The following is a 13,348-nucleotide window of genomic DNA, read 5'->3' on the forward strand; positions in this document are numbered from 1 at the left end:
GACTCCCATGGCACCTCAAAAAAAAATAAAAAATTAAGCAGGAGCTAATGAATAAATTCCAGTAAATTTTGTTAATGGGTTAATTAAGAAGGGGAAGTTAAATTAGCAACCTTCAAAGAATCAAGCTAAAGGTTCTGTAAGCACAGGAAGTTCCTTTGGAATCAGCAGGTGTGTGGAAGCCTTTGATGCTGATCTCCAGAGACTGACACTTGCACTGGTTTGTACACAGTTGTTAGCTCAAAGTAAAAAAAAAAAAAAAAAAAAAAAGGAGCATTAAAACATGCATATATAACATATATAACATGTATAACAACCCAGGATGAATATCACCTGAGATCAAGACTAGTAGGTTTGTGTTCTGAGTAAGAGGAAGAACACTTAGTGCTCTTTGTGAAGCAAACTGATCATGACTAGAATTTGTGTTTTAAAGACATTAACTTGTTTCAGAAGGGAAGCAAGCAATGTTTACAGAAGTAACATGGCACTTGTACACACTCTCTTAAGAAAGATGATAATTTTATGAAAAACTGACTTATTTCGAAGTGCAAAACCTAAAATGTGATCTAAAAGCACTAGTCTAGATACAAAATCTGAACTAGACAAAAATCAATGTTTCCAATTTGTAAAGAAAGCACAAATCAAATACTGTTAATATGATGTATAAGCACAACATAAACAATTTATACTACAGCCATTACTGATAAATTGCTTGAATATATTCTATTATTCTGAGAAACACTGCAAGCAACACACTGACATGTCAGAAAAGTGAAAATAATTGTGTTCACATTACTCATACTCTATGCTATTTCCCAGTGACTCCCCAGGATTTTCACTTTAAGCAGCTATTTCGGTCCTGGGTTTGCCTCACCAAATCTAGTTTTGTTCTGTAACTCAAGCATGTAGCCTACTATTCATTGCATAATTACTATGATGTCCCCATTCATTGCAAACAACAATTTTTTTCTGTTCTGAATTGAGGGAATGGTTGATGGCTTCAGCAGGTGATTGCCAATATTAGGCATGAAAACAGTGTTGATTACTGAATTCTTCTCCCTTCTCTAAGACAATATAGCACTATTTGAGCAACCCTTTGAGGAAAAACATAGGAATCCTTGACATGGCAAAAAGAAGAGTGTGTTATCATGCAAAATAAATATTAATTCCAACACCAACGTTTCAAAGGACAATAGAATATGGAGAACTTGTGAAGAACTGGTTTTACTGGTACAAGACTACAAACTGGTATGAATACAGCTTCTCAACCTGGGAGTACATTCCAGATATCACCCATATTAGCTGACTGACAAATTCAAGCCGCTATGTCTTTGTTCTGCCTTTCTTCAAAATTAGTCTGTAAAAAAAAAAAATGCTTAACATTATTTTGGTCATCAAATGCCAGATTAGTATAAACAGATGCTTTCTGTTCCACTTCCCATTGATCAATCCAAATAGAGATGCCTTGCGTCTCAGTCAGATGCTTGAAAAATACTTCAGTTTAATAACTTTTGAGAGCAGACACAGAATGAACTGTAACTAAGGACAGCGCATAAATACCTACATCATGGGAATTATCATGGCAAATGTATCTTTTTCACAATCTCAGACTAGGAAATAGGCATAGGCTTGCTGAAAGATATATTTCCCCTGGAGACTGTTTCTTCCCAAAGGCTGCAGAGAGTTAGAGTAAGATGGAAAGCAGAACAAAGCAGCTGCTGCCCGCATTATTTTTTGGCTAGGAGTTGAACAGCAACTACATTTATTCTTCATGAATGTTCCTGAAGAAAACATCGCTCAATTTTTCTTCCAAGATTGAACATTTAAGGGTGACATTTTCCACATGACACTACTTACAAAAACTTATTTCAGGTTAGTAACTCCACTTATCAAAATTGCCTTATCCACTCAAACACTGTTTTATTCTATGCAATCATTAAAAATGCATTGCAAATTGAAAAGAAAATAATTCAGCTGTCACTGAAATACTGGCCATTTAGTGCTTTATACTGAGTATGAAGGAAGAAACTAGGAGATAAACATTGCTGAATATAAAACTCACTAGTTTCTTTTTTTTTTGGTAGCTTTTCCTACAACTTTCAGGTAGTGAATCCAGGCTGAAGAAGTTATCCTCCCTACTAAAACACATGCAAATGCCTGCATATGTGTATTTGTAAACCCCACCAAGATAAACAGAACACAAACAAGGCCTTTAGGAGGAGAAACCAGGGGCTTGCTTCCAGCCAGTTCCAGCAGGCTCCAAAACAGACCCACCACTGACCAAAGCTGAGCCATCACCAACAGTAGTAGCACCTCTATGAGAATATATTTTTAGAAAGGATGAAAACCACTGTATAGCAGATGTGAGAAAGAGGAGTGCGAAAAACACAAGAGAAAGAGCCCTGCAGACAGCGTGATCAGTGAAGGGAAAGCTGTGGGTGGGAAGGAGGTGCTCCAAGAGCTGAGCAGATATTCCCCTGCAGCCTGTGGAGGAGCCCATGGTGGACGTGGCCTGGAGGCTGCGGCCCATGGAGGACCCACAGGAACAAGCTCCTGGCAGAGTCACAACCCGTGGAGAGGGGCCCATGCAGCATATCAGGCCTCCTGGAACATAGTATTGCTTCTGAAAGTGATTTTTAAGCATTTGTTTATAGTTATTAATAAAAATATAAATTACAGAATATTATACTGCCTCTGGATTTCAGCTTCCGCCACATTTCAACTGTTCTTAAGATTTACTGAAGTGAAGCGTTGAAAGATCCCTCTTACTGATTCTATTATCAGGCAGTTCCCCTACCTTTAGCCTTATGGATAAAGCCATGTTCAATGATCCCATCTTAATTACTAGGACTGGCTAGGGATGGCAAGTAGCTGAAGGACAAAGCAGTGACTGTGAAGGACATTTCTAATCTTATCACAGGTTCCACTGAAAAAAGGAAATACAACATATCTCCACCCTAGTCATTAGTCAGATGATTCTATGACTCTAAAGAGCTATTTGTCTTGACATGGTTATATGCTCTATTATCACAATCTACACTTAATGCAGTTTATTGAAAGATGGATGACGACCCACTACCAGTTCTAGTTAATGGGGTTGGACAAATTTCCAAACACTGTGCACGGCAAAGGGATCTGCAGGTGAATGGGGAGTGATTCGCTGCACCAGCCTTGTGTACAAGAAATGAACATTTAAACAAGGAACTTCTCTAGCACAGAGAATAAATCCTTTTCTCTTTACACAACTCTTACAAGGACCAGTACGTGTAAAGCTTTTTTTCTTCTTCTTGTTGATGTTTGGACCATTCTTTTCAAACAAAATGAAACACAGACCATTATCTCCGGTTATAATAGTTCAGTTATGTTTTTCAGTCATACCTCATTTTGAGGACTGTTTTTCTTTTTCTAGCCCTTTCATTTTTCAGTATTTACTAGATATTATAAAGCATTAAATAACTATTTTCTCAGCAGCTTTACAGATTTTTAGCTATTATTCTCTATTATTTAAAGTTACTTAGTAATAATGGTAATGTTTAACACAAACAAGAACATTCAACATAATTTTCTGAATCAATCTTTGTTTTAAGCTCTTACCTTTTTGCACTAAAATACCAACAGTTTGCACATTCTTTTTCCTAATTTTAACTTACATATTCCTCAAATTCAACTATCTACAACTGCACAAACCCTTTATTTCTACAGCATTGATAAAGGGGAAAGTGTCTGCTGAGTCACATTATTTACAACTGAGTTTCAATGAAGTGTTAAACTAAGTTACCTAAAAGGTAAAGATTTACAAAGGATTAATAAATAGCATTTTAGCAGGAAGCACATATACCAGCACATATACAAATACAGAGAGCCAAACACAGAAAGTAGTCCTTCAGCTGTCATATCCTCCATGTTCCTGTCAGTGCTCACTTGCCAAACAACTATTATTAAGAAAATTTAAAAAAAGAAAAATCAAAAATCTTGGAACGTTTGCATCATCTTTCCCCTTTGGCTTCAATTCTCTTACAGGAAAGCTACATGTTCCAATTTTCTTTACTTGCTTACCCTTCATCCACCATGCTTCCCGTCATTTGCCTACATCACCACTTGCTGACACAGCTGTGCTCAGAGCACAGCCGAAGCCCCACTACATGTGCCCACACCGTGTTTCTCACAGCTCCAGAAGAGGAGCCTTCCACAATGAGAATTGATGCTCTGCAAATTGAATTAACTCAATAGAATATGAGGCAACTGAAGATTCCCACCCTCTGTAAGCCTTTTAGAATCATTGAATCACTAAGGTTGGAAAAGACCTTCCAAAGTCATCTGGTCTAACCATCACCCTATTACCACTATTACCCACTAAACCATGTCACTAACCACCACGTCCAGCCTTTTCCTAAACACCCCCAGGTGACTCCACCACCTCCCTGGGCAACAACCCATTCTAATGTCTGACTGCTGTAAGAAGTGTCTCCTCATTTCCAACCTGAACCTCCCCTGGCACAACTTGAGGCCATTCCCTCTAGTTCTATCACTAGTTACCTGTGAGAAGAGGCCGAACCCAGCTCCCCACACATGCCTTTCAGGTACAGCAATGAGGTCTCCCCTGAGCCTCCCTCTTCTCCAGACCAAACACCCCCAGTTCCCTAAGCCGTTCCTCACAGGACTTCTGCTCCAGGCCCTTCACCAGCTTCATAGCCCTTCTCTGGGCATGCTCCAGGGCCTCGATGTCCTTCTTGTAGTGAGGGGCCCAACACAGTACTTGAACACAGTGCTTGAGGTGCAGCCTCACCAGAGCAGAGTACAAGGGGATGATCACCTCCCTGGTCCTTCTGCCTGCACTATTCCTGATACAAGCCAGGAGGCAGTCACGTCCTGCAGCAGAGTTGGGGATTGTGGCAAAGAATCTAAACCAGAAGCAGTCATTCAGCAGCCCTTCAGTGTTACAGTCTACACAAAAGCCTTGTCTTGTTCATCCTACAGTCCCAGTGCAAGCAATTAAATCTGAGACTTAACAAGTCAAAGAATATAAAAGTATAAAAGGGAGTCACGGGACTAATATTCTTGCACCTGATAGAAAATCCCAGCTTTAGTCATCAGCATGCAGTATGGGAGAGAAGTTCCAAGTATACAATATATTGCTGCTGACTTTTATACTGCTAAAAAACAAATTCAAAAACCTGAAATAAATACCATGTGTTACTCTGACATAGCTAAAAGTCCAAATGAGAGAAAAGACCTGTAGAGAAGTAACAAAAAGGAAATTATATGCTCAATGGAAGCAGGATCCATAGGGAACTCTTCTGAAGAGGGATGGGGAGAGGAGTACAGGTGTTGAACAGATGTAAGTGAGATTAAGAGGATTAATATTCATGCTTTTACAACAGTATTTCCTGTCTTCAGGTCTTCTACACCTAAGCCCTCACCAATTTTCCTACCTTATTTTTCTGTCTTGTGACGTATTACACCCATTTCAAACATTTTCAATGACCTTAACTCACAATTAATATTTACAAGGCTGTGCTAAGTTGTATTCATAAGAGGCTAGTGACACTCCAGACAACACAGGATGCCCAGCCCAGCCTCCACCTGCTTCTTCAGTGGCACAAATCCCCTGCATATCCAAGGTTGTATCTACCAAACCTAAGTAGATACACTTCTTCATACCTGGAATTCAATGTATGTAATTATTGAGGTATATGGGGCCTGATGACATGCATCCCAGGGTCCTGAAAGAATTGGCTGATGTAGTTGCCTAATAAAGCACTTCCCTCCTATGAGAAGTCCAGAGTCGTACATATCTATCAGACACCTCAGTAATGTACATGAAAACAATTAAAATAACCTAGCATAGTCCAAATACATTTAAATTTAGTGTGCAAAACCTGTTACTTAAAATAACTGAAATTCAACCCTCCCAACATGAAGAATTTAAATGTGATTTTTTATTGCTTATAAAAATATACCTAAGTGAAAATACTACTTAAAGTGTCCTGTGTTATTGGCATTCCGACATTCCGAAATTTGTGTTTTAACTAAAGATTCAAGGTGGGGGGGGTTGCCTTTTTTTTTTTTTTAATATTTTTATTCAGAGAATTTATATTGTAGCAGAAACTGAATGTCTAGATGGACACAATGAGCCAGATTATGAGCTCTTTTGAAACCCTAGGTCAACAGTAACTTCACTTACTGTATAGAAGATGTACTGCATATCTTTCTGACAATTTACAAATTATGGAAAAGATAGAGTCCATTATGCTTGGGTTCTTGGCCATAACACTATACACTTCTTTGAAAAATAAAAAATAAATAAAAAGCAATGAAAACTACAGTAGTAAAGGTGCCAGATAAAAATATTAATAGGTATACAATGTGTTTGCTTTTATTTAATAATTATTGAATAGGCAAACTAAAGATATGGATATTTCACTTTGATACAAATTCTGTTTTCATGACTATAGTATGTTTCAGTAATAGCAACTCAAAGCAGGAATGAAAAAGAAAGTTTAATAAGGAAGAAACTTTTGTAGAACACATTTATGTAGAAAAGTAAGCCTGCAATACCCTATTAAGCATTGAACTATAATCCATATAAATCCATATGTACTGTGATCCATTTTAAATTTCAGTATGTACCACAGAATGCTTCAGAATTTAATACTGAGACTGAAATACAAGATGTCTTTCCTTTGATACACCAACCTCTTCTCCAAACAACATTTCCTATTTCCCATCCACAAAAAATACATATTTTGTTGTTATTTCCCCATCTCCCACTTTTTTTTTTTTGTCAGAAAAGATGCGAGTAAATAAGTTCCCAAAACTCTAATTACATCGCACTAGAGGTACCAAAGAGATGGCTCTGTGACAATCATACAAGCCTATTTCTCCCTCTGTGTCATAAAACAGATTGCCAGGAAAGGGCTCAGGAAAGGCACTGTGAACCTGATGACATTTTTATACATCTCTGCATAAAAAAGACACACTGAAGCAGCTGTGATTCAACTAATGCACTATGATAGAGATTTCCCATAGCATGGCAACAAATCCACAAGGGTAATTTAAGTGGCACTGGAAGAGCATGCCTTTTAAACTTCTAAATAAAGATATTCAGAAGCTCATGTAATTGCTTGGGCTCTCTGGAGTCACTTTAGAAAACAAATTCTGACACAGGGTTCTCTCTCAACGAAGGGTTACCTTAAAGTCTTAACAGAGGGAGACAGCAAGTCCATTAGGCCCAGTGACCGATCCACAATTGGCTTGACATTCAGATGCACAAGAAGAAAGGTGTCAGAAAATTAACCAGCCTTTAACTGGCTAAAGACTAGAGCCTAAAAGTGGAAAGACATGAAATCAAATTGGTTATCCATCTTTTAGTGGCAACCCTGAATTGGCTTGTAACACCATGTAGGAGAGAATAGATGGAGAAAGTGAAATACAAGCTCCAGTAACCTGTCCAGTAAGTCACAGTAAAAAGCAAGTCCTGTAACACGAGTCAGCTTCAGGAGACAAGTTCATTAGGCTTCTAGCACACAGAAGGAGTGGTTGGGCTTTATAATGCTAGCTGCTTGCTGACATTGTACTATCTTATCAACCATTTGGATTTTGTAATGGCAAGCATACATATACGCACTTAGTGATATGGTTTAGTGGAGGACTTGTTAGTGTTAGGTCAGAGGTTGGACTCGATGATCTTGAGGTCTCTTCCAACCTAGAAATTCTGTGATTCTGTGAATGGCCTGAAGTTGCACCAGGAGAGGTTTAGGCTGGAAATTAGGAAACATTTCTTCTCAAAGCAGTCAGGCATTGGAACGGGTTGCCCAGGGAGGTGGTGGAGTCACCGTCCCTGGGGGTGCTCAAGGAAAAGTTGGATGTGGTGCTTAGGGACATCGTTCAGTGGGTGACGTTGCTGGTAGGGTGATGGTTGGACCAGATAATCTTGGAGGTCTTTTCCAACCCTAATGATTCTATGATTTTAAGTCACAAACAATGCAGTGTCACACTATTAGTTTGCATGACACCTCCCCATTCCAGGCCCCTGAGATTTCCAAGCCCATAACTAACTTTCAAATAAAAATGAGGAATGCAATGTGAACACTTAGAAGAACAAGCCAGAGTAAGCTCTGACCTACGGAACATAACACCTCTATAAAAACCACAAAATAAGACCATAAAGAGGTATTACAAAGCAGACACTTAACTGAGGCTCACAGTAACATTCTCCACTGGGAGTATTAGCAGTTAATTGAGAATAAACTGACTTACTGACTTAATTCTGATATATTGCACCATCTGTAGAGTATAGGTTATAATTGATAGGCCAGCTGGATGCCAAACAAGGTACAGTATGTGAAATACTGTACTATATTAGTCATTATTATTTTGCAATTGTTTCCTCTCTATTGAAGTTTGAAGTGTCCTTTCCACTAAACGGACCTTGTTTGTACTTTGTTAGCTAATGTACAAGGAAACAGGTCACAGGTTTCAGTGCATAGGAGTACCACTTTAAAAAGCTCTTCATCATCTCTCCACACTATAAAATTATCTTAACAGGGCACAGGAAATTAGATCATAGAGATCCTCATTACCATGACCTTCTCCAAGCACATGCCTAACGTAAAGGAATTTCCCAACTCTTATACCGGCTCTGGAAAAACAAACAAACAAACAAACAAACAAAAACACTCAAGCTGTGCTTGATACAGAGCATGGAGTTCAGGAACCATATGAAAACAACTTTCTTTGGAATACCAAGGTCTATATAACCTTATTGCTTTCATCCCACTACTGAAGTAATTTGATCCAATAATTCTAATTAATTTTGGTGTTAGTTTATTCCAAAATCTGAGCAATCCCGCAACACTCCTGAAGGCCTTGATACAGCAGATACCAAGTAACCTATTTTGAATATCTTACTGGCACTGGGATGCAAGTACTCTCACTACAAAGTTTACCTAATTTATCTGAATTATTTGCATGTATAACTGTAAGGCAAAGGAAAATATTTTATTTATAACCCTATGTAAATCACTATTATCTCAACATGGAATGAAGTTAATGAAACAAATGGTTTTACTTTCATGTGCATTTGCATGAACTTGATAGTGCGAAGACAACAGTAATGAGAGAAGCTATGAAATCCTGATTGATTCTGAGGCAGGAAAGTCATAAAAACAATTTGAGTTTGAGTGTAAAGAGATGTCTTCTCTGATTTTAAGCAAGGATCTAAAAAACCCATTCAAATGTGTTTTATTTCAAAACAGTTATCACATGCCCCAAGGCCATGGCAGCCCCAAATACTGTGCTTTTGATCCTTATATTCATTCTAAATACATGTAAACATATGATATATGTAGGGAGCTGCTGTCACTTCAAGCTTATACTACGATACCAAATAGTGTAATAGAAGTTAATTTTAAGAAATATAGCACAAATGTTGAAAACACCACCCTGAGGTCTGCCATTCAGCAAAAAAGGCAACTCGCTCTACATACTGATTCTTACTGCTTCCTAAGTAGTAACTTTACAGTTGTATGCATAAAAGAGCCCTAGGCTTGGATTTTAATTTACCACCTTTAATGGGTGATTTCCTGTTTTTAAAATAAAATATTACTGAAAAATATGCTTCATTACATTATTTGTCAGCCACTATGTACTGTATCAGTAACCAGATATATGTGAAAGTTATTCAGTCTCTAAAAGATCAGTATTGCATTTGAATTAACCAATTGATTGCAGAGAAATTAGATAAGTTGAGAACTGGGCTTTCAACTGAAAATCAAAAACAAACTTCAATGTATCTCATCTATGCTTTCATGTTTTAAACATCTTTCATCAACCTGAAACTTCTTGTCTCCTTAACCATATTGCAGGTCACCACAGATAAATTGGTGCCAGAAGAATAGTCATTGATCTCCAAATAGCCTGCTCTTCCATTTTCCATGAAAAATTTTTTGTTCAACATCAGTTAAATTTAGTATACAAGTCATTGCTTCATGTCCTACACATAGCAGGAAGTCTATACGCAATCACACGCACAGATAAACAAATCCTAAGGTCTACACTTAAGCATTAGTTACAAACTCTTATTTAATTACTGCTTGGTCATTTTCTTCCTAAAGCAAGAGCATATAAGAAGAGTAGGTAAGTAGAGTACCACCAACAGTTAATTATTTATCCTTGATCTCTATGGGTTACTCACAGTTTGCTACAAGAAAATCAATGAAATTAAGTTCCATTACTGGGACTGTGGCCACACTACTGTCTGTTACACTCTTGTATCATACAGTAGATCCAAAGTAAATCCAAGGGGCTCCATGAGCATGAAATAAAGCGTGCAATTTCTGGTTTTATTTCTAACTTAAGTCTGCTCAACAGCTCAAAATAAATATGCCACATATACAACATTTAGGTAAGAGCTATACAAACTGCCTCTCCCGATAAATACCTAGATGTATCTACACAAACAAAACAATCAAACTTAGAAATGTTACTCTGTGTTCTCACAAATTTTATCAAGTATGTTTTCACAAAGCCATGGCAGCATTTACTCAGACTGCTCTGTATGGCAAGCACACAGCAGCATAAGTAGAGATGCTTCAAAATTAAAAGTAAAATCACAGACAGTTGATACTCAGGAAGATGGTTGACAAAACACCAGATGTAAATCAAGTTTTTACTGTAAAGCAATGGAATATATATCCACATTTATAATTGCCTAATTCTTTAAAAGCAAAACAAGACAAAGTACATAAACATAAGACAACTTACTCTCTTGCTTAAACTTTCAGACCATCAGAAACATGAAATTTTAGGGGTATATATTGTTAAAATGTATATCAAATGTTACAGAATACTTGATAAATCTTTCTTTATAAAGCTGAATAGAAAATCCATAGCTATGTATACTTATAAAAACACACCTCAGATGAGTACAAAGGTATGACTTAGTCCAAGTAATCTTGTTTTAAGAAGTAAGCATTAGGAAAGACCATGACAAAGTGAAGGAAGAGAGTAATCTTCTAGACAAGGTTGGGAGAAACACATACAAGAGTCCTTCCTGTAAGTTCAAGCAACCAGAGCACTAGCAGGCTGCAATGAAGGCTACTGCTGCAACTACTGTATTATTCACTGCTTTTTCTACAAACAGTACATATTGTGAGAACTGTTTCAAAAAAATCATTTAAATATTTAACTTTTCATAATAGTTTCAGTATTCTTGTTCACTGCCACTTTGAAGTGCATCAGCAACTCAGTATTCTGTTTCATAGAATTTCTTTCCTGCCTCACTAGCTCCAAGCAGTAATGCACATATTAATCTTGGAGTACAGGTGTACAAACATAGCATGATCCTGTAGCATGATCCAGTTTTGTATTTGTCAGAAAAATGGAAATAAAGCATGGATTCAAGGAACACCATGCCAACATGCACTTCAACCAGTTCCCAGCCAGGCTGTTTACAAACTATCACTTTTAAAAGTGCATCTTTACTGATGCTAAGACAGCATTCGTGGCTTCCCTATTTAATTCAAGGTGGGGTAAAAAAACATTGCTGCAAAAATAAGATCAAGAAAGCAAGATAGGAAACTGCATTTTCCAGATTTGATCAGTTTGGGCAACAACTTTTAGGTTCCTGTTGCGGACTCAGAAGGCTCAGAAGAAAAAAAAAAATGAAGGACTTTTTAATCTTTTTTTTTTTTTTTTTTTTGGGGGGGGGGCAGGATGAGGAGGGGCAAGAGAGCAGGCAGGGGAGTGAGCATCAGGACAAAAACAGAATAGGACAAACCCAACTGAGAATAACATTTATATTTTTATTCTAAGAGACCCTTGGTTATGCCTTCTCTCAGTTATAACTCTAGGATATACCATATCTCAAATTTTCCTGGAGTAGCCTTTTGATGAGGTGGCACGGTAATAAATGAGAAAATAATTTGATTTGCTGAACTTTCATTGCTACCCAGGAATAAAAGGATTTTCAGCTCACTGGCTGAGTGTGCAGCACGAGCAGCTGGAGCGGATATGGTGAATTTCCTACCAACACAAAAACAGGTATAGATAAGTGCTTGAATCACTGAAGAAGGAGGTGCTCCAAAGCAAACCTTTAAGGTTGTAACCCACATGTCAGCAGTGGTCCCCAAAAATACTACTTCCTTTAGCTAATCAGTCACCCCACTCATTCTTTTTAATGTATTTTTTAATATATGTATTTCAAGTATAAAGTTTTAGATAAAAAAGAATTGAAGATGACTTCCTACTGTAGGTCACTGTCCTGTGTCCTGGCAGTGGGGCCTGTGCGAGGACAGACCAGGGCTGCCCCATGCCAGACAAAGGTGATCCCAGTCAACTCCAGGCCCCAGCTGAGACCCTCAGTGCTACTGGTCTTTAGTGTTGTCGACGGAAGGAAGACACAGACGCTCAATATGAGTGAACAGTGAACTTCAACTTTAATGGATAGCTCTGTCGCCTTTTATCTAGTTCGAACATAGTCAACTCATACATATTGCAAAAACTAAGCTCAGGATTGGCTAACATTTCCCACTCTTTTCAGGTAGTTCCTCCTTCTTTTAGCCACCGTCCCGCCTTAGGGACTTTCCCCATCGCTCAAGGGCATCGTGTCCTTGAGCCTGATTGGCTCTCAGCCAGCTGCGTACGTGCCAGACTCATGTGAGTTGAGTACGGTACTTCACTAGCCCATTGCCTCTTAACTGCCCAACATCCACGTGTCCTATTTCACTTAACCACTCCTCCACAATTCCCCCGTTTTTATTTTGCGCTACAAATACCTTCTCTGTGAGTTGCTCTAGTTTCTTAGTTAGGCAGTTAAAGATTATACGTGCAGCAACTATAATCAATATAATTATAAGTAGAAAGCTAAGTCCCTCTTTAACTAAGAAAACCCATCCACCCATGTTCCCAAAAACAGATTTAAGCCAACCTTCAAACCAACTATCTTGTACTACAATTTTTTGTGTATGATCCCTTAACAATTTCAACTGGTCGTGAATTGACTAACCATGGTCGGAAAGATAAAAGCAACACATTCCTTCTACATCTTCACACCCATGTCCCTGAGCCAGCAATAAGAAATCAATAGCGGCCCTATTTTGCAATACAGTATGTCTTAAACTCTCCATATCTTGTGACATTTCAGAAAGAACTTGTGTTGTTACATTTGATTGTTTAACAGCCCAACAAGCAAGCTTATTAATGTTAGTCAAAGCGTGTGCAGTTCCCACACCAGGCACCAAAGAAGCAAAGAATCTTTCTGCTGGACCCCACAATTCTACATTATCATTACAGTCAGAACCCAAAGTTTTTAGTTCTCGTTTAATTCTTCTGCTCCTTGTCGAGTTCTGCC

The sequence above is a fragment of the Aythya fuligula genome, chromosome 15 (genome assembly GCF_009819795.1).
Source record: "Aythya fuligula isolate bAytFul2 chromosome 15, bAytFul2.pri, whole genome shotgun sequence".
In the NCBI taxonomy this organism is placed as follows: Eukaryota; Metazoa; Chordata; class Aves; order Anseriformes; family Anatidae; genus Aythya; species Aythya fuligula.